At 33.8% G+C, this 11,407-nt stretch overlaps 1 pseudogene; it reads right to left on the bottom strand.

Moving 5' to 3' along the window:
* Window positions 1–936: 936 nt before the first annotated feature.
* On the bottom strand, window positions 937–11,129 carry LOC136062181 (eukaryotic peptide chain release factor subunit 1-3-like; annotated as a pseudogene).
* Between the last annotated feature and the right edge of the window lie 278 nt (window positions 11,130–11,407).

The following is an 11,407-nucleotide window of genomic DNA, read 5'->3' as shown; positions in this document are numbered from 1 at the left end:
ATAAATCCTTGATGTAGCTCCACCTATGTGTTTTTTTTTTGGGGGTTTCCTCAAAATGTTGTCTTATATCTATTGTCAATAAAAAACAATGGTTATAAAATTTCCCAGGAAAAAAAAAAATTGAAGGGTACAATCTAGGGTGTACCTGTTTGTTGTATAAATGATACATACACATATATGTGTGTGTGTGTGGCAACCAGATTTAGCACTTCGGAAATCAAATGGTACAAGGGAGCCCAGATCATATTATTTGTAAGACCAAATACTACTTTTGATGTTATACCCTTTACTTACAGTTGAATACTTGTAGTAATATGATTGGGTAGACTGGTTAGTATTGTTGGTAACTCAACAAACTAATCTAGGAGAGTCTGGGTTTAAACCAATAACAACTGTTGCAGAAACTTCCTGGGAGTGAAAACATAGTGTTAGGGTTGGCTTAAAGGATGTGATTAATCAATACATTTGATCATTTTGTTGGCACAATTGCCCATTAAAAATCTCATACACTCCAATTTAATATATCTACTGAATTGGATAGCATTCCCATCTAAAAAACAAGTTAGCGTCTTTTGGTATAGCTTATTTTTGTTGATTTATCTTGCTGAACTGTAACTACGAGAGGAAAAAGTGCTAAACCAAACTGACACAAAACTCACTTGAAAAAGCAACCTACTTCATTGCACACTTGCAATTAATTTTTTATTAGCATACTCATGTAATTATTTGATAGTGGTTACAAGGAACTGGCTTCAGTCCCTGCTTTTTTTTTTTTTTTTTTTTCCATGACACACATGCTTAGAAGCACCAAAGCAGCAGCAGTGCCTCCACAAATCAGAAAGAAACAATACCCAAAACGTAATATCAGTAACATTTTATTATAGTATTGAAACTAGGATGAAACCACCAAGGATATCCATCAGACATTAACACAAATGACCAGAATTATAATGAATGTATTAAACAGAATTAAAAACATAAACTAAAGTCATAATAATGGAATAAACTTTGCACGTTACCAAATTCCCAAAGCAATGGAAGCACCTGATATGGCACATTATTCTTCATGTGACTCTTACCCTGCTGCTCCAATCCCGGAAACATATCTCCAGTAATTTTTCTTTTTTGGAACAATCTAACATCTAAATGAAATCACTTAATTAAGCTCCTTTGGTGTTTCCTCGATCTACTGCACTGGTGCAGTCCTTTTTGCCCCATTCTCCTGGGTCAGCATTGGGAAACTGTTGATTGATTCCAATTCAGAATCATCACAAACTTCACCATCATCTTCAGAATCATCATAAACTTCACCATCATCAGAAAACTCATCAAATGATCTTATATCGAGCTGATAGCGGAGTATTCCCCCAATCCCACCAAAACCTCTGCAGAACTGGGATCCTTCTTGACATTTGTTGGTGACAATTTCAAGTGTGCAACCAAACTTCTTGTATTCAGTAGCAAACCACTCCAGAAGAGGCATCTTTTCCTGCACCTCTAATTCAGCAGAGCCAACAGGAGCACGGAAATTACGTTGATCAGCCTCTTGCTCCTTATTCAAGTGCTTTATGATAATCTCAACAGTAGTGCTATTCTTCAACACATACCTATTAATATCCAGATTTTCCCATACAATAAGTATCTTAACAGCACCCATCTCCAAAGCTTTCAGTGTATCATCCACACCAACAACATATTTCCCAGTGTCCAGTTGACGAAGATGATGAGGATGATAGAGAGTAATTAATATATTATTTTAATGTATAGTAAATATTATTTTAATATATATAATTGAAGTATAGAACATCTGATAAATGACATGTTATAAAATGATGTGGTAAAATGATAAAGTAGGTTTTTGGTGTGTTAAAATGACATTTTTTATGAGAGAGCTGATGAGAATGCTCTTATGGAAGAAGAGAGGAAAGCATAGGTTTTCAAAAGATCAAGAAAAGGAAAATTAAACCAATTATTTTGCAATTATACCCTCCTTTTCTGCTATTAGTTTGTGGATAGATTGTAAAATTGGACCTGTGAGGGAGAGGATCTTTCCCTCTCTGATTCTCACTTTTTTCTTTCCATCTAGAGCAATAGTAACAAATTAAACCTAAAATCTTTTAACGAATTAAACCTAATAGTCTTAAAAGTAACAAATTAAACTTCCGTATATTTAAGTGAAATGACGTTGTGTTTAAAGTTTAATTTGATATTTGGGTAAATTGCAAATTACATCTTTAAAGTTTGGAGATGATTAGATTTTACCCCCTGACATTTGGGGGTGTCTGAATTTTACGAGAAACTATTAGGTCTATTGAGAGGATTGTTGACATGGTCCTCCCTAACCTCCTAACTAATAAAATGCTTTTGTTTATGCAAATGTGACATCACCTAATAATTTTTATTTGTTATTCCTTGTGCTGATTAGGAAGCTCATTTATACATTTACATAAATGACATCATCTAATTAGTTGGAAGGACCACATCAGCAGTCCTTCCAACCAAATTTTGAAACGCCAGGGTGTAAAATCTAAACACCCCAAACTTTAGGGGTTAAAATCCAAAGTTCGAAACTTCAGGGTGTAAAATCCAAACACCCCTAAACTTTAGAGGTGTAATTTGCAATTTACCTTTGATATTTTTGAAACTATAAAATTTACACAGTAGGTTCCAAAGCTTATACTATTCTATGTGGCTCACTGACCCTTGCTGTGCGGATTGCAAAGATGGTGGTTTCTTAAAGGATTTGTACTCTTTAAGAAAGGACCAACTTTGCAAATTGCATGTCCACAAACACATAGGAAATAAAGGAGTTGATAGGAAGCCAAGGGTTAGTGAGTCAGTTAGCATAAAGGATAGGGCAATGTTCATTTGTAGTTACTGCCATTAGGATTATTGTCACTGTCATTGCATTTTCTACCTTTACAGTTATAGTCTTTTCTTTCCCCTTATGTTTTTGTTTTCCATAAAAAGGTCCAAGTTTATACATTGATTCATATTAGGTCATACGTTTAAAATTTTGCCAATTAAAGCCACAAATTTATGAAACTATTTCAATTTGAAGCCTTTATCCATCCCCGTTATTTATTTATGTTATTGAGGGTAACGCGGGCATAAAAAAGGGAAACTATTGATAAAATTTTGTATTTCACCTAAATAACTAACTTCGATTTTTTGGCATAGAAAATTCATTTTCACTTATTCTAAGCAAAACTCCCCCTTTCTTTACCATCTATGTTCAATAACTGCCAACTTGATTTATGAATAAGTTCCATATGAAACACAAAATTTCATCAATGGTTTCTTGCTGCTTCTTTTTTGCTTTGTTATTGTCAAGAATAACGAAAATAAATAAAATAGATGGATCGAGGCTTCAAATTGAAATGAGTTCATAAATTTGAAACATAATATGAAATGCTGTATAAACTATAGGCCTTTTTATGTAGTCTCTCTCTCTCTTCTTGATATTTGCTGGATGACCAAAAAGTGGTAGCGAATATCTTTTTCTATTCTGGGGATGTAAAATTATTTATCATACTCAATTCATTTAAAATCAATATCCATTGATTATTTTCAGTAATTGCATCTAATCTATTAATTATTTATCATACTCAATGTGTTAGTTGATTTCATACGATGTGTCAAATTAATATAAATGGTTCTGTTTAGGAAGAAAACATGAATCGGTTGCTTGTGCCCCTATTTTGATAAGAAACCTGATTAATGAAAGAGGATCCACAAGTAAATGCAACAATGAAAGAAAAAGAAGCATGGAAGTCTAATAGCTATTTGACCTACTTTGTGGTTACATGGTTAAGGTAGGGGTGGCAAATTGAACACAATCCATGAACCCGACACAACACAACACGACATGAAATTACCAAGTTATGGGTTGAGGCTTAACGAGTTCGTGTTATATTTGGGTTGATACGACTGACCCGTTTAGTAAACGAGTTGGGTTAGTGTTGAACACATAGAACCCGGTTGACCTATTTGACCTGTTTAATTAATTGGCATTTTACTAATATACCCTTCAAACTCTATGTATATAAACTTATTAGTTGTTGTGATTTATTTTCTTTGACATTGATAGGTTAAGAATGTATTGACCCATTTGGTAAAATTAATCAATTAATTAGCCAAGGTAATTAATTAATTCAATTAACATGTAATACGCGTGATAATACAAACAAATCACCAACTAAGTTAAACGCAGTAGAAAATAAATTTGACACGGTGATTTGTTTACAAATGAGGAAAACCTCTAAGGTAAAAACCCCGCAGGGTAAATTTAAGGTCACCATTCCCTAGAATTCACTATTATCACAGCAAGCAGTTACAAGTAAAGCAATTCCAGTACCTTATACCAATCTACAGTTGAACTTTTACCCCAATACACAATTGGACTTGTTCTGTAGTGACAATTTCTCATTTTCAATGCACGGCTTCCAATATGTGACTAACCAATCGATGCACGGATCCTAATACGTGACTAACACACCAACTTGTGAAGGATGTTGGCTGCAAAGTTTTTCAGTTCATCAACATGATGAATATTACAAAGCTCCTTGGTTACAAAACTCTACAACGTACAAACGCAGTAGCTTCTTCAAGAGAAAAATGAATTAGGGCAAATTATCTCTGGTCATAATATGCTTGAATGAAACCTTTGCATCAATGTTGCATCCATTGAGACGACCCTCAAAATAATCCTTATATATGTTTAGAGTTGTGAGAAAAGAAAACCTAAACACATATACATGGATATGCGTGAAATTAGATCTAAAAAATTAATTTTTGTAAATCTCGATAGATAGGGTATCTATCGAGCATCGAGCTAAATTTGTCTTTTAAATCTTGATAGATATAATTTGTCAAGCTAGCTATTGAGCTTTAAAATACAGTACTTCTTCACTTGTTTCTTAAACAGATTTGCATGACTTTAACTCTTGACTTGAACAACATGTTTCTTAAAGACTTAAACTTTCCTGGATCTTCCAAATTACAAGTAAAGTGCATTTTATCAAAGAATAAGCCCATTCCAACTGACATATGTTCTTAACATGATTTACATATGTCCTAACATACATATTGTGATTTTTATTTGTGATATTAAAATATGTTTTAGTTTTGAATGAATATTTGTGATACAGTTACTCGTTAGTTCTGAATTTTATATTAAAAATATTTATTTGTTTGTTTTTTCATAATTTTTTTTTTGATAAAATCTAATAAACAGGTTGACATGACTAACCCGTTTAATAAATGGGTTATGTTAGGGTTGAGGAATCTTGTCCCGTTTAATAAATATGTCGGGCTAGTGTTGACTTCTATAGTGGAATACTCATGAGTTGACACGACACGAATCCGACACACGAACACGAATGACCACCCTTAGGTTAAGGTTCATATGTTGACTGATTTTAGTTGATCTATTCATTTGGTCAGGCACATCTGATGTGGGCAATTGATAAATAAAAGATTATCGATGTTTGACAGCGATTAGGCTATCTGTTATTCCTAAAAGATTTTAGGCAAAACTGTTTGCTACATACAAGAATATACACAAATAACCTGTGGAAGACATGGTATTGGATTATTGATATGTGAAGAGAGTATCTTCATTCCTTACAAGTGTAGCTATTTTCAAATTGTGATGCCATTGGGGGACACCCTAATCTTGCATCTACATTTATGGACATTCAACCATATAGCATTTCCAATCCCGTCAATTGTTGCTTGATAAAACGTGTGTGTTCTCTAATCTTCCATTATTCTTTCAACCCTGTGCTTTGAACTTGAATTTTATGCATTAGTTTCTTCCACTAATCTTGTGTTTATCATACAAACATGGGTGTCGAGAGGAGTATTCGTTTGGAAGGCTTGACTGAGGAACAGATCTTGAAGGCACTTGAAGAACTAGTAAAAGTGGTGGGCATCTCTTAAAGCCTGATAGGTCTGCTATTGGATTGTTTGAAATGGAATAAATTAATACAATGGGAAAATCTTCCCACAGACCTTTTTCGTTCAATCAAATAATCAATCCAATGTGTTATGTGTCTTTCCCTAAAGATTTGTATTTGAGTACTATGTGTCTTTGTGTTGTAGCTTGATCAGTTCATGTATTAGCACCTTCCATTTACTCTAACCAATATACCTCTTGGTCAATGTTTGGCCGCAAACAGTGATTTAGTTTCAGAATTTGACCTCTGCTTCGGGTATTGTTTTTACCTGTTTGGTGGTAAAAGGTGATTAACTAGAAAACTGGTAAATTATAAGTCAATAAATCCTTGATTTAGCTCCACCAATATGTTTATTTTTTGGGGGTCTCCTCTAAATGTTGTCTTATATCTATTTTCAATAAAAAACAATGGTTATTAAATTTCCCAGGGAAAAAAAATTGAAGGGTACAATCTAGGGTGTACCTGTTTGTTGTATAAATGATACACACACACACACACACACACACACATATATATGTGTGGCAACCAGATTAGCACTTACGAAATCAAATGGTACAAGGGAGCCCAGATCATATTATTTGTAGGAACAAATACTACTTTTGATGTTAAACCCTTTACTTACAGTCGAATACTTGTAGTAATATGATTGGGTAGACTGGTTAGTATTGTTGGTAACTCAACAAACTAATCTAGGAGAGTCTGGGTTTATACCAATAACAACTGTTGCAGAAACTTCCTGGGAGTGAAAACATAGTGTTAGGGTTGGCTTAAAGGATGTGATTAATCAATACATTTGATCATTTTGTTGGCACAATTGCCCATTTAAAAATCTCATACATTCCAATTTAATATATCTACTGAATTGGATAGCATTCCCATCTAAAAAAAAAGGTAAGCGTCTTTTGGTATAGCTTATTTTTGTTGATTTATTTTGCTAAACTGTAACTAAAAAGAGAGGAAAAAAGGCTAAACCAAACTGACACAAAACTCACTTGAAAAAGCAACCTACTTCATTGCACACTTGCAATTAATTTTTTATTAGCATACTCATGCAATTATTTGATAGTGGTTACAAGGAACTGGCTTCAGTCCCTGCTTTTTTTTTTTTTTTTTTTCCATGACACACATGCTTAGAAGCACCAAAGCAGCAGCAGTCCATCCACAAATCAGAAAGAAACAATACCCAAAACGTAATATCAGTAACATTTTATTATAGTATCGAAACTAGGATGAAACCACCAAGGATATCCATCAAAAATTAACACAAATGACCAGAATTATAATGAATGTATTAAACAGAATTAAAAACATAAACTAAAGTCATAATAATGGAATAAACTTTGCACGTTACCAAATTCCCAAAGCAATGGAAGCACCTGATATGGCACATTATTCTTCATGTGACTCTTACCCTGCTGCTCCAATCCCGGAAACATATCTCCAGTAATTTTTCTTTTTTGGAACAATCTAACATCTAAATGAAATCACTTAATCAAGCTCCTTCGGTGTTTCCTCAATCTACTGCACTGGTGCAGTCCTTTTTGCCCCATTCTCCTGGGTCAGCATTGGGAAACTGTTGATTGATTCCAATTCAGAATCATCACAAACTTCACCATCATCTTCAGAATCATCATAAACTTCACCATCATCAGAAAACTCATCAAATGATCTTATATCGAGCTGATAGCGGAGTATTCCCCCAATCCCACCAAAACCTCTGCAGAACTGGGATCCTTCTTGACATTTGTTGGTGACAATTTCAAGTGTGCAACCAAACTTCTTGTATTCAGTAGCAAACCACTCCAGAAGAGGCATCTTTTCCTGCACCTCTAATTCAGCAGAGCCAACAGGAGCACGGAAATTACGTTGATCAGCCTCTTGCTCCTTATTCAAGTGCTTTATGATAATCTCAACAGTAGTGCTATTCTTCAACACATACCTATTAATATCCAGATTTTCCCATACAATAAGTATCTTAACAGCACCCATCTCCAAAGCTTTCAGTGTATCATCCACACCAACAACATATTTCCCAGTGTCCAGGCTAATCTCCTCAAAGTATTTGCCTATCAAGCGCTTCTCCTGAATAAATTTCACATTGGACAGGATTTCCGAGGACAGATCAATGGCCTGATTGAAACCAATCTCCTCTCCATAGGAGACATCTACCACTTTTAATATCTTGGCTTGAAGACGGGGATCAAACATGGCTGACTGACTGAGCTCAGTTTTTAAGTCAGCCGACCCAGCTAGTATTAATCCTGAAACATTGGGCTGGCTAGTGGAAGCATTGATGAAAAATTGAGTGGCAAGCTCTGCTGCCTTCCTCACATAGTTGTGGCGTTTCTCCGTCCGAAGACGGGCAAACCTTCAGGCTGATTGCCCTCCTCTTCCATGTTTCTTAGGAAGGTCAACACTAACTTTATGAAGAATCTCTCTGGTATTACCACTCAAAGTCCCAATAAGGGTCCCTTTACCATCCATGACAATAAAACCAAACTTTTCATCAGATTCTAAAAGCTCATTCAGCACTTCAGTATGAAACTTGTCGTCACAAAGGTAAAGAAATGCATTGATTGGCCTGAACGGCTCAAAATCGATTGTTACCTTCTTTTCCTTTCCAGCCTCAGTTACAATTGTACCCGTGTAGAGCACAAGCCCATTGGGAGGAACTTTGTTGTAAAGTTTAAGTCTTTGCTGTGCAGATTTAATTGCCCCAAGCACAGATTGTTTATTTACCCTACTTTTAATGTTTGAGGCAGTACTAAACTCATCCCCCAACAACTTGGTAACCCGGGATATTTGATCACGCGGAGGCACGATTAGAGAAATCATACTTGTACCATTGCCTCTAGCAGCTTCGAGATCTTTGATCAATTTCTTGAACTTCCACATCTCAATGTTCTTATCAGCTTCTTGTCCATCTGCCATTATGATAGTAGACATAGAAAAAGCTGCAAAAACAGGACAAAAAAAAAAAAAATCAATTCACATTTCTGAACAAAAAGAGAGGAGCATATAGGCTAAGATTCCAAACTCGATGATGAACAAGAAAAGTAAAAGATAAATAACAAAATAAAGGTCACATATGCATGGACAGAAGATATTGTAACTCATGGCAGCAGTGTATTAATTGGAGAATCAAAAAAGCATCATCAGAACCGATGATAAGTTATGTCTAGAAACTCCAAAACACTAGTTCAACATGAACCAAGTATCAACGAGGAGACACTATCCAGAATTCCTATTCCAAGTGAAGCTCAAATCTTCCCTACAAGAACCCGTCAACATGCACTAAAAGAACCATGTCTATCTTCACTCTTCAGCCATGTTAGAGGCCAAAATGAGACAATATCACCTAATACGTATTATTATGATACATGGAGAGTCAACAATATAGCAGTAGCACTCTTATCATGAGACTAATACAACAGGTATTACTAAATACTAGAACTACTTCAAGCTTCGCAAAAAATTCTGGTGTAATCAGTGGCGGCTCTAGGATTATTTTCTAGGGGGTTCAATAAGAAACATAAATTATACAAAATTTTAAACAAAAGATAAATTAAATATATCGACATCACATAAAAAACAAAAAAAAAAATCTTAATACATAAAGTTTTACAATTGTCTTCTACAATATTTCATATTTTGAAATTGTTGCATGATATTTTCATTATCAATCCTATTAGCTATATTTGTTTCAATGTACATAGTTAAACAATCATTCATCCACTAATTTTTCATTTGATTGATTTATTTAAAATTTGTTAAGATCTAAATGAAATTTTTCTAAGGTTAAGATTAGCAAATTCTAGTTTTGTTTTTGGGCTAATTAAAATTTTTTCCTAAATTTTAGATCAACTTGGTTTGTTATTGAGATTTTTCTTTGTGTTTAAAAAGGTCAAGATATTGTTAAGAATTAAGATAATCATATTTAAGTTTATTTCGATTAGGCTTAAGGTGAGGGTATTCAAAATTTTATTTTAAGTGTCAAAATAGGAAAAATAAGATAAAAAATATTATAATAATTTTTTTTGGTCCAATTCAGGGGTTTCATTTGAACCCCTGGGCTCCAAGTAGAGCCGCCCCTGGGTGTAATTGATAGTGTGTCTACTTGACAGTACTATATATGCTTACATATAAACAAATTACCACCACATGAATTCTGAAACAAATCTTGCTAACCTGCACTTGAGAATGAAAACATTTCTTCAATGCCAAACTAGTATAACATTAAACTTATTTGTCAATTATCCTTTCGAAACACTAAAATATCATCTCAAAAATTCGTACTAGCAAAAATGCTTTAATAAAATAGTTGGGCATTTCCTAAATATAATTTAGATATGTTATTGCTCCAATAGATTACACAAATTGAGAATATGGAGTAACCTTAAAACTTAAAACAATGACTTGTGTCTATTATACATCTATGGCAAAGTGACTAAGCAATTAAACCACGTTGGTTGCCCGCCCAAACCAAATAGCTAAATAAATAAAGGTAACAAGTTTAGTAAAAGTCCACAATAGCCACAGAACAATAAAAGCAAATTCTTTAAAAAAAAAAAAAAAAAAAAAAACTAATTAGAACAAATTAAAGCAGAACAAGCAATCTTAAAAATCCATGTTCAAAATCCCAACGTATGTATTTCCTTAAGTATAACACGCTCAAGAATAAAACAACAATTTTAAATTAACAATTTTGCAAACCATAATAATAATAATAATAATAATAATAATAATAATATAAAAAACGATCAATTTGGTCTCTAAAGCCAATTTAGTCCAAAACACTAGGGAAGTAAAATCAACAATAATATAAAACCCTAAGAGAAAAAATAGCAACTTAGTCTTACACAATTTATAATCAGAAATATCAAACAAAAAATCAGCGACGAATAACATAATCGAATCATTAGAAATTAGGAAAAACCAAAGAGAAAAACAAACAATTCTACAAACAAAGTACCAAACGTAAAAAAACAAACGTAAAAAAAAAACCAAAGACAATAATATAAAACCCTAAACAAAGCCTAATATTAATATCATCAACCATATATTGAAAGAAAGATAAAAAGTGAACGGACCTGAAGGAGGTTTTACTTAGGACTCCGAGGTTGATTAAAAAACCCAAAAAAAAAAAAAATCGTGGTTTGATTTTTCTAGGATGAGCAGTAAATAAATTTTGCTGTATGACAAACTGAATTTATAGTGCCAACCAACCTCTAAGTAACTTGTGTTTCACGTTTTTTGTTTTCTTGTGTCTCACGTATACGATAACTAGATTTCCTTTTACGACCCGTGTGTTTCCATCGTGCTTTGTGGGCTTTGCTTTTTGGTGGGCTCAAAGTTACACAATTTGCATAGATAAAAGTAGAGTTGGGCTTTGTGGAAAGAGGGCCTCAAGGCCATCGAAATTTGTGGGTCCACAGTTATACTATAGA

This window comes from Quercus suber, unplaced genomic scaffold (assembly GCF_002906115.3).
Source record: "Quercus suber isolate HL8 unplaced genomic scaffold, Cork oak 2.0 scaffold_18, whole genome shotgun sequence".
In the NCBI taxonomy this organism is placed as follows: Eukaryota; Viridiplantae; Streptophyta; class Magnoliopsida; order Fagales; family Fagaceae; genus Quercus; species Quercus suber.
The sequence above is the reverse complement of the archived record's forward strand: the minus strand, read 5'-3'. Positions and strand labels throughout refer to the sequence as shown.